This window comes from Triticum dicoccoides, chromosome 4A (genome assembly GCF_002162155.2).
Source record: "Triticum dicoccoides isolate Atlit2015 ecotype Zavitan chromosome 4A, WEW_v2.0, whole genome shotgun sequence".
Classification (NCBI taxonomy): domain Eukaryota; kingdom Viridiplantae; phylum Streptophyta; class Magnoliopsida; order Poales; family Poaceae; genus Triticum; species Triticum dicoccoides.
Genome location: NC_041386.1, coordinates 604,029,108 through 604,043,224, shown reverse-complemented (window position 1 = coordinate 604,043,224; position 14,117 = coordinate 604,029,108). Strand labels below are relative to the sequence as shown.

The 14,117-nt window shown below is 45.8% G+C and overlaps 1 pseudogene; it reads left to right on the top strand.

The window, feature by feature from the left end:
- The first annotated feature begins 1,349 nt into the window (after window positions 1-1,349).
- Window positions 1,350-14,117, top strand: part of LOC119283777 — a 38,248-nt pseudogene continuing 25,480 nt past the window's right edge.

Sequence of the window (14,117 nt, the reverse complement as noted above, 5' to 3'; positions counted from 1 at the left end):
CGATTTCTCCCTCGTCTTCTTTGCCTTTGAGTATCGATGCTGTTGGAGTCTAGCTTCCGACCAATCCACTTCACTTCGGAGGACATAACAGCTTAAGAAGAAATCGAGATCAGGCCCGTGGAAAGCACACACACACGCCTGGGGAATGAATCCACTTTTGCATTCTCAATACTAGGGGGGGGGGGCTTCTCCGATCGATTGCTTTAACTGTTATTCCCCAGAATGAGAATAAGGCTGAGGACGAATAGCGGCGCCTAGCTTTAGTTTCCACACGACACGATGGATCTATCACTCTCTTTAGCCAGGCCATTCTCTAGAGGAGAGTTCCGAGAATGAATTCCCCTATTCCTACAGGAAGGAAGAGTCCATCAAATGCAAGTCGCTACCAGTTTCCTATTTTGGATGAATACCATCGCACCATTTGACCTCGAAGTAACGAGTACTCAAGGAATCCTCTGGAATTCCAGTCATGATGATCAGGTACTCCGCCCAGGCAGTGGTTCATTCAATGAGAAAGAAAGACAGGAGGGCAGGATTCGTCGTGTCGGGCTAATTCATTCTGGGAAAAAAGGGGGAAGGGAGTCACCTGAGCTATGCGAAGGGAAGGAAGTCGTGGGCTGAGCCGGAGGTCACTTTTCCCGATCCATCCCGAAGGGTTTTTTCCCTCTCTCAAAGCTATCGACTTAACCGCTTGTGTTAAACATATAGATTGTCCTATTCTCTCTTTTTTTTCTCAAATGACCTATTTCACATCCTGCTTGCTTAATACAAAGCTGTGGTAGTTTTTCCCATGGATTTCCTGTAAACATCTCATACTTGCCCCATTAGCATGCATATAACGGAGCAACCAGCCCCCTTCAACATCTCTCATAATGTGTTCTACGCTGTTGAAAGCTAGATCCACATGAGTGAAAAGAAAGAAGAGAAATTGGGCCATGTTTCCCGAGAGAGACTGCCTTCTCTCAGGCCACTCCTATGTAACTCCAACAGAAAAGGGAGACAGAATATAAATGGAATATTATGGGCTTGCTCACCCTAAGCAACTGAAGGAAACTCGTATAGAAATACAGGTTTTGCTTCCGCATAAGAAAGGTCGCTACAAAGCTGGCTCACAGCAGTTCTCTCCTCTAGAGTGTAAAATCATGGATGGAGCTTGATGCAGCAGCCACTAGATTCCTACCTCTTCTGGAGGGAGCCGAGCCGATTAATCTCAGGCCGTATAGATACTCGCACGATCAAAAGGCAGCCATTGAAAAGTTGGTCGATGAAATGCTAGCAGCTGCTGTGATTAGGCCAAGCTCAAGCCCTTTGCCCTTTTCAAGATGAAATGTAAGTCACCAGTCAAAGCCATGAGGAAGAGCTCAAGGATTCAGGACACTGGGCTGACCATCCAGGAGAAGGCGACACAGAGGGTATCACAAAAGAATCTGGAAGGTAATCCCTCTTGCTCCGCTATTTCCATAAGATTCTTCTTTCTTATTCTTAAGCAAGCCCTCGAGAGGGCTTAGTTGATCATGATTTCTGTTTTCTCTTTCTTTTCCTTTTTGTTTGTTTCGAGAAAGATATCGTCCGATTCTCCTTCTATTGATTCTTTTCCGATCGAGATGTACGGATCCCTCTAACGAAGCTAATGCCGAATTAAAGACCTTAAACGGAAAGACACAGGAGGTGGCGAAAAACGAAAAAAGAGAAAGAGCTTACAAACTTCTCTGAACCCGATAGCCTCAAAGACTCGCTTCCCTTTCTATAGAGCCAATCTCTCCAAATTCCCGACCCAAAGCGAAAGCTGTAGATGCTGATTAATCACCCGTGGATCATAGGTCCAAAGCAGGACCGAGCAAAGCTTTAAACGCCTTGTTTCCTCTTCTTTACGGTGGCTTCTTCTTAAATGAAAGAAGATCTCTGCTGCGCTTATGCCTTCAAACCCGAAAACAGTGGTTATTACGACACCAGGTGAAATAGTTGCTTTTTCTTCTCTTCCTCCCCTCGACCTATTGAAGTTGCGCTCACCCGCAGCCCTAAGCCCTACAGTTCCTTCGCTTACCGCCTAATCTTAATCTATTGCCCTGCCTCCAAGAGAAGAAATGGCACCAACCGATACAATGGCAGCTAGTTCCAGGGAAGCTGCTTCAATGGAAGTTGGATTGCCTAGTTGCTTTTGAGTTCGATTTGAACTAGTTATTTATATCGCGACAACTATAAACAGTTCCTTGTTCCCATTAACAAAACATCCCCTTTTTCTTCGCTCTTCCGGAACCGGTACAGAAATTGGTGCTTTTTCTAGCGGGGAATTGGGTGGAAGGACAGTCGTTAATGTGGAGTCAGGACGGGCGTGAGGCAAGAAGTGGAGGGAAGTGGGATCTAGATTAGAAGAGATAAATACGATATTCCTGATAGGGGTAGAAATGCTACATGAAAAAAATCCGCTCTTGCTGTATTAGGAATTGAAAGTAAGTCAACTCCTTCCTCTTAGAGCAACTTGTCGCAGCTGTGACTACTCTTTCTATTTGAATTGAATGTCAGCGAATCACTTGTTTCACTAATGTGACTAGTCTTGACTGCAGGTTTTTTCTTTCTATAGAGAAGTGACTGCGCTAGAGATGCTTATTAAAGGTTTGCTTGGTGGCTTCCTTGCTTGACAGGCTTTCCTTGTTGATTGGCTTGGTCTGCTAGTTCCCGGAAATCACTTCCTCTCAGTGAGAATTGTATACGTAGGAGAGAACCTTGCGCAAAAAGGGCTTTGCTTTATGGTATAGATTAGGAATTGGAATAAGTAAGGCTAACTAAAAGAGAGAAGAGGGTCTACAGTCATTCTATCTCAACACTGAAGAATAAGACGTGCTGTGCTAATAAAAGGAGAAATGAGATAAGGAGCAGTAAGGAGGATAAAAGAAGTAGAGTTAGGTTCTTGTGTGTAATCGATATGTCTCCCGGGAGAAAACCCTCTATCAACACAACTATCCGAACACCCCCGAATCATCATCTTCGGACCCCGAATCATCATCCCACCTTTTACGCTTCCGCGAAGAAGACGGGCCTGCCTCGTTCGCCCCATCATTTGCTTTTGTGCTTTCAGGGGATCCCGTGGAATGAGCCTCCTGCTCTTCCAAAGGCGCATCGGGGTCGGGAGAATCCGGTTCACCGAGCTCGGCGCGGCGAAACCGCTTCGCCAGATTGGTGGCTATTGCGATGAATTCGCTTGCGTCCCCGGCTTCCATATAATCGGAGAAGATTTGTTGATCAGATCTTTCGCTTTGACGAATTTGGACCTAGCGAAAAGGACTCTAAGCCTTCGCGCAAACAAGCAAAGTAGAAGCAAGACGAGGAAGCGGAGCTAGAGATTTGAGAGTCCCTCGTGTGAGTACGTGCTGAAGAGCAAGGAGTGAAAGTGCGTTCATCTTTCTTTCTGCTAGTTGTTTCCTGCTAATAGTGATTAGTGAGTGCCCCATACATAGCCAATGTCCGCCCGTGTTCACATCCAATCTTCTCTGCACACTCGATTCCATATTTCTGTATCCTTCGATTCCCGGGACAGATCTGATCTCCTTTATACTGACCTCAAACAACGAGCGAAGTCGAGATGTTGATGAGAAAGGGGCTTTTCTCAAGGCCAAAGAGTGCTCTTTGAAGGCTACTATGCATTGGCCCTGATCTATCAATTGAGGGAGCAAAAAACAGGCTTTGCTCCCCCTTTTTTAAATGAAGAAAGAAAGAAGGGTCGAAGTTTAGACCGCTCACAGTAGTTCTACCCATAGAAAAGATCATCAAATATAGTCAATCAAGAAGGTGGTAAGACCCTTGCTGAGTTCCCAAGAGAGCTTTATTCGGCCTTTGTATGACCGTCTTCCCTTCCTGTCTATCTCCTTCGGTCAGGTAGTTCTGCTTCCGATGCCGGAGGAGCAGGGTGGGATAGAAGGGTAGTTTCTGAGTTCGAGATGTCTGAGCTTGAGACAACATGATCTTGAATCAGGATTGGATTGCCTTATCTTATTAGTAGGAAGAGGTGAAGTTCCCTTTTCTTTTCCCTGGGAAACGGTACCTGGGCTCCGCTGGCTACCGGGTTCAGAGAAGTTTGTAAGCTCTTTCTCTTTTTTCGTTTTTCGCCACCTCCTGTGTCTTTCCGTTTAAGGTCTTTAATTCGGCAGTGAAAAGAACCCCAATCGGGGAGTGCAATAGAGAACCTGAGATCCGATGCGAACAATCAGTCGAAGGAGCGGAGCGCGGGCGCACTGCATGCGAGGAGAGATACCGGTGGTAACAATCAGGCCAAGTGTCATAGAGAGCACATGGAGGGATCCCTTCCCAGGTTGGATGGAAGGAAACAGGTAAATGCTAAACCCAAATCTGAGGTGCGAATTGAGCTAGTTCCAATTTGGATTTGCCAGCTACTTGTTTCATGGCTTTAATTTGAGCCGCGGATCCTACTCTGGAAACTGAAATACCCACATTAATAGCGGGTCGAATTCCGGCATGGAATAGATCCGAAATCACTCTATCTACGATATTCATTGCACCATGATTGAAGGACAATGTCTACTCCTCCATTCTCTCGCTAAGGCATTGGTTGAAAAGTGCATTTCAGATCGATAAGCTCAGAGTTGGGCTGTTTCTTGTATCTGATGGAGCATGAGGTTGGTTCAGCCCTCAAGTGGTGTAATAGCGGCTTTCGTACCAACAATCTTTTCCTTTCGCCAGAGTTGAGTGAAAGATTTGTATCCGGGTCTACGTTCAAAGCTTCTACCATAGACCTAATTCGAGAAGGCTTGATAGTCCTAAGAAAGGTGAGGGTGGGGGGTTCTATTTAGGAAGAATAAGAAGAATCTCATTCATGTGTTCATGCTAACAGAAGAGCGGATCCAGAGATAAAGCGTGCTCTTATATTTAGATAAGAGAGATATTTTTCTCAGCGCTTCCCCTTATCGGCTTGATCTTCTTCTGCCCCTCAGTAGAGTGAGTCTACTTAGCGAACTGGCAGGACGCGGAGATCGATTGATCAATATGCATATCGAGCATCTATAGTTATTCTCTCTTCCCAAAAGATATGAAGCAGCTGCTAGGCCTGATAGCGAAGTGAGCTTTGTGACTTTTAGTAGGGTTGTATCGTCCGTCTTCAACATTCATCCATAAGACTTATTTATTCGATTCATTGTATCTCGACCTAGTGAAATGCATCTATCTCCTCTCCTCCCCTTCTTTCTTTTTATCCATTTTATATACCTAGTCGAAGACTACTTCAGATTATAGGGCGGGCTTTTCTACCCATTGACCGGGACCGATCACTGTGTTTGACCGTGATGTTCTTTTTAGAAACAGGATGGAGCATGGCTTCCTTTCTTCTTAGATACATTTCATTCATTCCATTTCTCTATAGTTTACACCAGAACATCTTGCTAATCCTGAGGAGTTGTAACGATAGAAAAGAGAAATGACTATAAGGAACCAACGATTCTCTCTTCTTAAACAACCTATATACTCCACACTTAACCAGCATTTGATAGATTATCCAACCCCGAGCAATCTTAGTTATTGGTGGGGGTTCGGTTCGTTAGCAGGTATTTGTTTAGTCATTCAGATAGTGACTGGGGGTTTCTTTCTTTTACAAGATCATGGAAGCTTCAGAAACCATCCGAGATCTTCTGGAAACAAGAAATGTTGCATCAAAGGGTTCAGTGGTCATATCATAGTGAAATCGAGTTTCTTTTTCATTCATTCTGCCCACAGCCGTTAGGTATTATGACAAAAGGAACCAGCATGTTGCTCCTGAATCTACAGATAGAGAAGAGGGCACGTCTCTTTTTCTAGAAGCCGGCACAAAAGCGAACAAGATAGCGCTAGCGCCCGCGGAGAACTTTCATTTGTTGGCCTTCTAAAAGGCCTACTGACCTGCCGGTGAAAAGCCGGTTACAAAACAAATAATAAGACGTCAAAGGAAAGGAGGAGGCAAGCCCCCCCATCTTCCGCATATCTTGCTCATCCGACATGGCATGAATCACCGAACCCGCACTCAGGAAGAGTAATGCTTTGAAAAACGCGTCTTTTTTCGACAACCTCTCTAAAACGCATACGAGAAAATTGCACTTCACGGCACGGCAAAAAAAAAAGAGCTTCGCTCGGTTGGCCCTCCTAGGCTTCCGCCTACTTTCTCTTCTCTTAAGTCTACAACAAGTGGGAGAGGCAGGATTCGAACCTACATAGAAAACCTTCAACAGATTTACAGTCTGTCGCTTTTGACCGCTCGCCACTCTCCCCTTCCCGGGGATACGCCCTCCTCAAACAAAGGGTTCCTGAATAAGAAGGATGGCGGCCTTCGTTCTTAAGTTAAGAAGAGCAGATGGAACTATTAGATTTGCTAGCGTTCCGGGAGAATAAATAAGGTCATTTAGTAAGTTCATAACAATCCATTTATGTAAAGCAAGGGGCAAAGCTTCTACGACAGCTTCCCCCTCATTGCCATCGTCGGCCTTCCCCAGCTCCCCTCCTTCGTCGCTTCTGGCTAAGCATCTTTCGGCGGAGGAAAGGAGGCGACTAGTCGCTTCTGGCGAAGCAGCGAGTTCATGAGCAAGTGAATGAACGAGCAGCGAGTGAAGTGCAACAGTCGTAAGTAAGGCTCGCCATGTTCCTAAAAGGAGTGACCATCTTTTCTTCCCTTCTACTGACACTGAGCGAGCAGCAAGCATAAGCAATAGTTTCCGTAGGGGTGGGGCGCAAGCAAGCGTTTTCAGGCTCCGCTAGCTAGCGTACTCTTCTGCTATCAATGAAACCGAAAGAAAAAACCAGTGCCCTTTCGTATAGATCGAGACGCAGTACTTTTTCTTTACTTCTTCCATACTAGGAAGAATGGAAGGAAATCCTTCGATAACACTTCTTCCTTATTTGAAGAAATGATATCCGACGCCCGTGGAAACTCTTTCATTTCAAAAAGGTTCTTCTTCTTAAGAAGCAAATAGCATTTCCTATTGATTTGTCCCCTGGACTAGACCTATGTAGATTCGGAATTATCCGTCGCTACGCTGTTCCCAAGGACTAGCAAAATCGAAATAGCGAAATTCTTGGGTCATCTCAATGGGTTCAGAAACCACACGGTCAGTGGGTCAATATTAAAACAACTTTCTGGGATAAATCCTTGCAGCTGCTTATTCAGCCCAGGCATCACCATTCAACAAGTGTCATCCCTACATAGTATTGTTGGTCATGAGCATCAGGCAGTGTCAATATCTTTGGAAGGATTTTGGTGGGGCAGCTTGATGAAGGTTCCTGCGTGCCATTGATGGGAGATCTGATATCTGACGGCTGAACCTCCCCTACCTCGTGCTTTTGTTCTTTTTAATCATCCTTCTCTATTGGGGGCTCCCAACACCTCAGCCAATTCGTGCAGCATCTTATTCAGGATCTCGGTGCTCCCAAAAGTTGTGAGCGACTCCAGGAACAAGACTCTGCCACCTCTGTGCGTCACCGAATGAAGGAAGGAAAGAGCATGTCGTACATAAACCTGGATTTTTTCCATGTCGTCCGTGGCCCAGCCAGAGGGGCTGTAGAGGAGAGTTTTGACTGCGGGAGAGGCAGGTCCAGGTAACGGGGAGAATCCGCTAGGCTGAGGTTCGATATCCCTATAGAGCGAAAGAGCTGCCTGGTGATCCCTAGGTTGCAGCACGTCCGGTCGTTAACTCCTCGCTAGCTGCCACCGTTTCTAGGACCGACCGACGCCTCACCTGCATGCACAGGTACCTACGTAGTGTAGTGTCGGTCGCACATTCATAATAGCGTTCGGACTCATGTGCCTTCCTGAACCAGGGGAGTTCCCTTGCTCCTGCTGCGTACGATTAGCCGGCCCCTAACGAAGTAATTCCGGAGGAATCCAATGAACAACAACGATTACTTAGGATCAGCTTGCGAATTTGCAGCACCGTAGTAGAATCATTACCAACCGCTTTCCCTTTCTTTTCTTCCCTGGCACCCAGCATAAGTTATAGGCACTAGGGCCTCTTTCCTCTCTTTTTGTTGGCAACCCCAGTCAATGTATGTTTGATTTGGGAGGCTACCAATTCTGGAATTTCTTCTCGAGACATCCCCGTTAGTCAACTTCTCTTCGGGATGGGTCGTTGGTCTTTGTGGGAGATAATGTGTCAGCCGTGGTAGGGATAGCAAGCACTTGCAAAGGGAAGGAAGGGTCTTAGGGCAGATTCGTCTAAAGAAACAGGGCTTGTCCCAAAGCCAACTCATAACAGGCTCCCTGACCCAGGAAAAATCTGTAATCAACATCGGTTATGTCAAATAGGTCATTTGAGAAAAAAAGAGAGAATAGTTTCCCGATCGGAGGTTTGAGCTGCTATGGCAAGCTTTTTTTCCGAATAGTGGGTATGGGGAACCCACCGTACCAACACGATTGGCTGGTGTTGCTGATACCGGACCCGTTATAACCCCCTCTCAAACTCACTACTTGAGTGACGAAAGTCACTTAGCTTCTTTAATAGGGCTTGCCAAAGAACCCCTCCGGGGCCCCGGGAAGAGGAAGAAGGAGATAGAGCAAAGGTCTCCTCTTTCTGTCCGCTCTTCCCGGCATGTAGAGATCCGATTGGGCTTATTGATAGATGTGTGGGACAGAGGGCTCGTGGTACCTGCTGCCCGCCCTTCCTCCGCTTTGATAACCGTGTGAACGGAGAGTGGGCAGAGCAAAAGGGAAGGAGGTCCTCATACGGAGTCGCACACTTGAGCAGTGCGGGAGACTGGAGAATGGGTCGAGTAAACTCCCTTAGGGCCGATTAAATCACAGACGAGGAACTTTTCTTTCTTTTTTTCTTTTTGATTTGAAGGGTATGTTCTCAAAAAAGAAAGGCAGAGGTAAATACTTCGAAGAGGCGGCTCGGTAGGGATGGAATGGTCAATAGTCAAGTCAAGCCTCAAGGAATGCAAGAAGTCTGTCTATCTTGCATTTTAAGCCAGGGAAATCCTTATATTCTGAGCACTAAATCCACATTTTAAAGGTTTCTTTGTAATTGTCAGGCGGTCCCCCCGCTCCGGAGGAGAAGCTTCTTCTATGGCTATGGCCAAAAGGAGAAATAGTCCTGTTCATTATATGGCTCCTTTCAAGACAATTGTTCCTTCTTCGGTCTCCCTCCACCCCCTTCGTTTGTTGTGGGTCTCACCGCAGGCACTTACTTAATGAAGGGTATAGGCCGTTTCGAGCAAGCTTTCGCTTTTTCTCCCGGCTTTCTACAACTTTCGCTTTAGCTTCCAAAGGCGACCCAATGACCTTTCCGACCAAGAGCGGAACGAAGAGCTAAAACGTCACCTTTACCCTTATCCTATTTCTTTCTTACTTGTAAACCAGACCGCGTCATTCCTTTTTTCTTTCTTTGGTAAGGAAGGGACGGCTATTCCCACAGGTTGATCTTGATAAAATGTGCAGCAGTTACTCTACGTATTGCTTGACGTAAAACCAATAGTGGATTTGTTTCTGTCTTTTGTTGAATCTTTTTCACGGCTCGATAGAGAATTTGATAAGCCAATGATTTTTTTCCGTCTTTCAGAATACGGTTAACCACCATGTTAACGAGGGTGATTTAAGTGCAACGAAATGTACCGGTGGTTCGCGAAGCATCTGGCTTACCGGTCATCTCCCATTCCCGTCGTCGAGAGACTAAAAGAACTATAGCATGCCAGAAACGGGGAGTTGAGGTGGGGATTTACCCATAAGGGAGATGCACAGAGGAAGAGAACTAACTTCATATATCCCTTTTTTACTCAATCAAGAAACAAGATCGGACGTGATTCCGGTGCAGATCTAGGTACTCTTTCTTCCCCAGATGGGGAATGGGCCAAGCCGATCCGTTGTTGGCTCTGAAAGTGCATTTGCTAGTTCGAAAGAAGCTGAATTCGGGTGCAAATGGGGGCTATATTTCTTTAGAGTACTCAAAAAGTATGCTTTTGTCGGAGGGAGATTGCCGGGTCTATGTAGAATAGAGAAGCAGCAAAAGAAAATAAATTGAGTAGCCAAAGGCCCTTTAATTATATTATAGAAGTGTGCCCGGTCTTGTCTCAGCATTCGAGGTTGGATGTGTTTCCTCAGTCATCGTTCGAGGAAAGCAGAGGCCCTCGCGGAAAGATCAAAGAAAATGAAAAGCACAGCTGCCTCTACCTAGAGCAAAGAAGCTTTGCCAGTCTTATCACCGGATTCACCATAATCAGCTTTAAGGTCCTGACTCTCAACCTCAGCCTAGCGGATTCTCCCCGTTACCTGGACCTGCCTCTCCCGCAGTCAAAACTCTCCTCTACAGCCCCTCTGGCTGGGCCAGAAGAGTTCCACGGGCGGCTGCTCCTGAACGAGCTGCTCATGCTCAAACTGATCAACATAAAGTGGAAAGTGTAGTAGAGATATTACTCGCAGTATGAGAAGGAAGAGAAGATCTAACCTCTCTACTTGACACCTCTGAACCACTCAATTTAGAACCCCACGGAAGTGAATAGAAAAAAGCAAAATACCCCTGTGATACGCCTTCCTTTACCTATTTCTAGATTGATTGATGTTCAATGGAGGGAAACTTGCCATTCCTTCTTTCCTTTGGAAGATAGTTGTTATAAAATTGATAGAACCTAAAATTGATGAAATACCTGATAGATGAAGACTAAAAATTGCTAAATCAACTGCTCCTCCAGAATGGCTGGTAATACCACTTAAGGGCGGATAGACTGTCCACCCAGTGCCGCTGCCCACTTCTACTAAGGCTGAGCTTAATAGGAGCAAGAGACTTGGTGGTAGGAATTTGTCGAACGAACCACACTCCTTCGTAGACGTCAGGAGTCCATTGATGAAAAGGGGCTGGGGAAAGCTTAAACCCAAGTCCTACAGTGATGGATATAAGCGCAATGGAAATTCCTGGGGAGTTATACATTTGCATACTAGCTTTTCACGAACGCAGAGGAGAAAGAAAACCAACAACCAATAGGGTGAGGCAACTAACTACCAATCCTTTTATTGAATAGCCGCGGCGTGGGTAAACATAAAGAAGCCACACTTTATGTTGATCAGTTTGAGCATGAGCAGCTCGTTCAGGAGCAGCCGCCCGTGGAACTCTTGTTTTGAGGAAGCAATGAACATTGTCTTTTTCCATTCTCAATAAATGAGGAAGGAGGGGTGAGGTCCTCACTTGCGAGTGAGGCAAGGCTTTTCATCTTCTAGTTCCTCATTTGAGCGTTCTTTTGCTCTGTTGGTGGGGCATAAACTCAGAAATAGTTTTTGTTTTTTCTTTAAATATTATCACACAGAAAGCGTGACATGAATGCATACCCCCGTGTATACAACTCCTTACTATCTCTAATATACCGTGACTTGTTCGGCGCATAGACCTATTATTATTATGGGTCAGGCTTTCCTTTTGGCAGGTGATTACTATATATAATATAGCGGGCTTTCCCTTATCCGTTCGCTTAGGTATCTGACTGTGTAGCGTAGTTCGCCGATTCCCGGGGCCGGCACGGCACAACCGGATCCCCATCCTTAGCCAAAGTCCGTACTTTACCCCGTTCCTGATCCCCAATGCCAGGGTTGAATAGTCGCCAGCCATGAGATCTATACTTTATCCATTGGTCAAGTAGCATAATTGTTTACCAGGTCTTTCTTCTTGGATAGATATGGCCCTACCTTCCTCTTGAAAATGGTCCGTAGCATCATAAGGAGCACCTCCCTTTCGAGGTACCCAAATGGAACGGTCTTTATTTGTGTTGTTGGTTGGTCTTTCTCAACGTGGTCTATAGCACGAAAAACCATTCTTTACAAGATAGGGCCGTTCACATGAAAGAAAATACAAAATCCATTCTTCATGGTCGGGCGCATTTCTCCAAATCCTCCAGGATCACAAGTGGAACGCTAAGCAAGGGTGGGGAGGCTGCAAGCTCCGCGTGGAACAGAAAGAAGCAAGCAGGGGGTGTTGCCGTAGCGCGCCGGAGAGGACGACATCATATAATATACGCGAGGCTCAACCAATGATTTTGATTAGACACTTCTCCTTGTTGAATGAGAATGAAGGAAGAGTGCCGAACGATGGATGTGCCCGGTATCGATCAATGAAACATCGGCTCGACGCAGGATTTCAATAGAATGAAAAACATCGTCAGTAGTAGAGGGTAGGTACTTATTCCCGGCCAGCGGTATCATTGCTGCTCCCCGCCTAATGCGGATCATTGTGCAATGCTTATGTGAAATCTCAATCCAAAACTTATTCGTTTCGTTGGAAAAACCGACACCGACGTCTCTCCGGTTGGGCAGTAAGGGTCGGAGAAGGGCAATCACTCGTTCTTAAAACCAGCATTCTTAAGATCAAAGAGTCGGGCGGAAAAAGGGGAGAGCTCCCCGTTCCTGGTTCTCCTGTAACCTTTGTACGGAGCATTCAAAGTTCCTCATGCTGTCAAGCAAGACTTTGATCTCGATTTGGGAGAGCAAACACAGCTTCGCCATCCAGCCAAGTATCTTTATTGAATTGTGACCCTATCTAGCGCTTAAAAATCTTTCTTCTTTCTCCGTCACTAGATTCCGGTTAAAACGCTTGGTCCACCCATGCTTTTCCTCTCCATTTTTCATATGGAAAGGGAAAGCAGTGCCAACTTATTGGAATTCTGCATGGCTGGCAACGCGCCCTCCCTTCTGCTACCAATCAAAGCGTGGAACTAAATCTCCTATTTTTCCAAGTGAGCCACTCAACCTCAGCCTAGCGGATTCTCCCTGTTACCTGGACCTGCCTCTCCCGCAGTCAAAACTCTCCTCTACAGCCCCTCTGGCTGGGCCAGAGGGAGCCCTAGTTTCAGCATAATAGCCTCGTTTTGAAGCGCTCGCTTCATATGGACGTACGTCGAACAAAGGAATCTTATCGGCATACCCACCTGCTGGGCGTGGTATGGAAGGACCCAGTCCCACATTCCTGCTCGTGTTCCGTTTTCCTTGTGGTTCCCGTAGTCGAAGCAGCTTAAAGAAGGTCAGGTTTGGAACTCGTGAGGGCAGGGGTTCAAATCCTGTCATCCCTACCTATTACTTCTCCTATGGGCAGTAACGAGGGATCAATTGAGATCGATTCAAATTGGACAAAATTCAGAGTTTCATTTTTCTATATGCATGCGGTACAAAAATCATCCTTTTCTTTACTGCTTTATCTCCCGGAAAGCGCTCTTAGTTCGGAACTTCGCCAAAGCAAAGAAATGGTTTCGGTAATGGCGCATCTTCACTTCACAGTCTTTCTCGAGCCTCATCAGCCCAACAAGCAAGCTTTTTTATTGCTACGCGCCTCCGCCTCTCTATATAATGATAATGGGAAGAATCTTTTGAACGAGAAGGGAGGAGTAGCTCTTGGTTTAAAGAAAAGGGAGGAGATGGATCGAATTCAGTCTTTTTCCTTTCTTTGATGATCTTCCACACATCTATTTGAATTCCCTGCGAGTGAGGGCGCAAGACGATTCCACATATATATCGAGGTCGGAATGGGATCGGGTGTTTTCACGTCTCACCGTAGTGCCCGGTTTGTCTTGATTGGTGATTGATAAACAAGAAGGAAAATGGAAAAGTAGAAAATCTACATGTTTATACCGTTGAGGTCAGATCTTCGGCCCAGTTTATGGACGAAACTGACTCTACTTCCTCATTCAGGCTGATATGAACTGCAAAAGTTTGCATCTTTATTTATTTTCATTCTTCCCTTTGGTCAGATACTAGAATATAGTATTTTTATTGGACATCCTCCTCACTATTGAAATTAGGGAAAACCGGATCAGTAAACTATTGCATCTAAGGGAACAGAGCAGCAGATCCCGGGATAAGAAAGATACAGAAATATGGAACTTCACTGCCTTACTTGGAAAGCTAAGCAGGTTATTGACCCACTAATATTACCTTCCCTCAAACCTTCACAAAGAAGGCCGAAACCAGATGAAATGGCCGAAGCAGATACCAGAGAATAGGTTCCTTCACCGAAGTCTACTTTATTTTAGAATTCAAATTCAATTGATGCCGCACAGGCTGACCATTTTAAATAGGTGGAAACGTTAGGTCCTTTACGGACGACGAAAGCCCCTTGGCTATACTCTACTCTTCGCCTCCGGCTGTTCTGTTCTTTTCTTTTGGCCCGGCGGAGCTG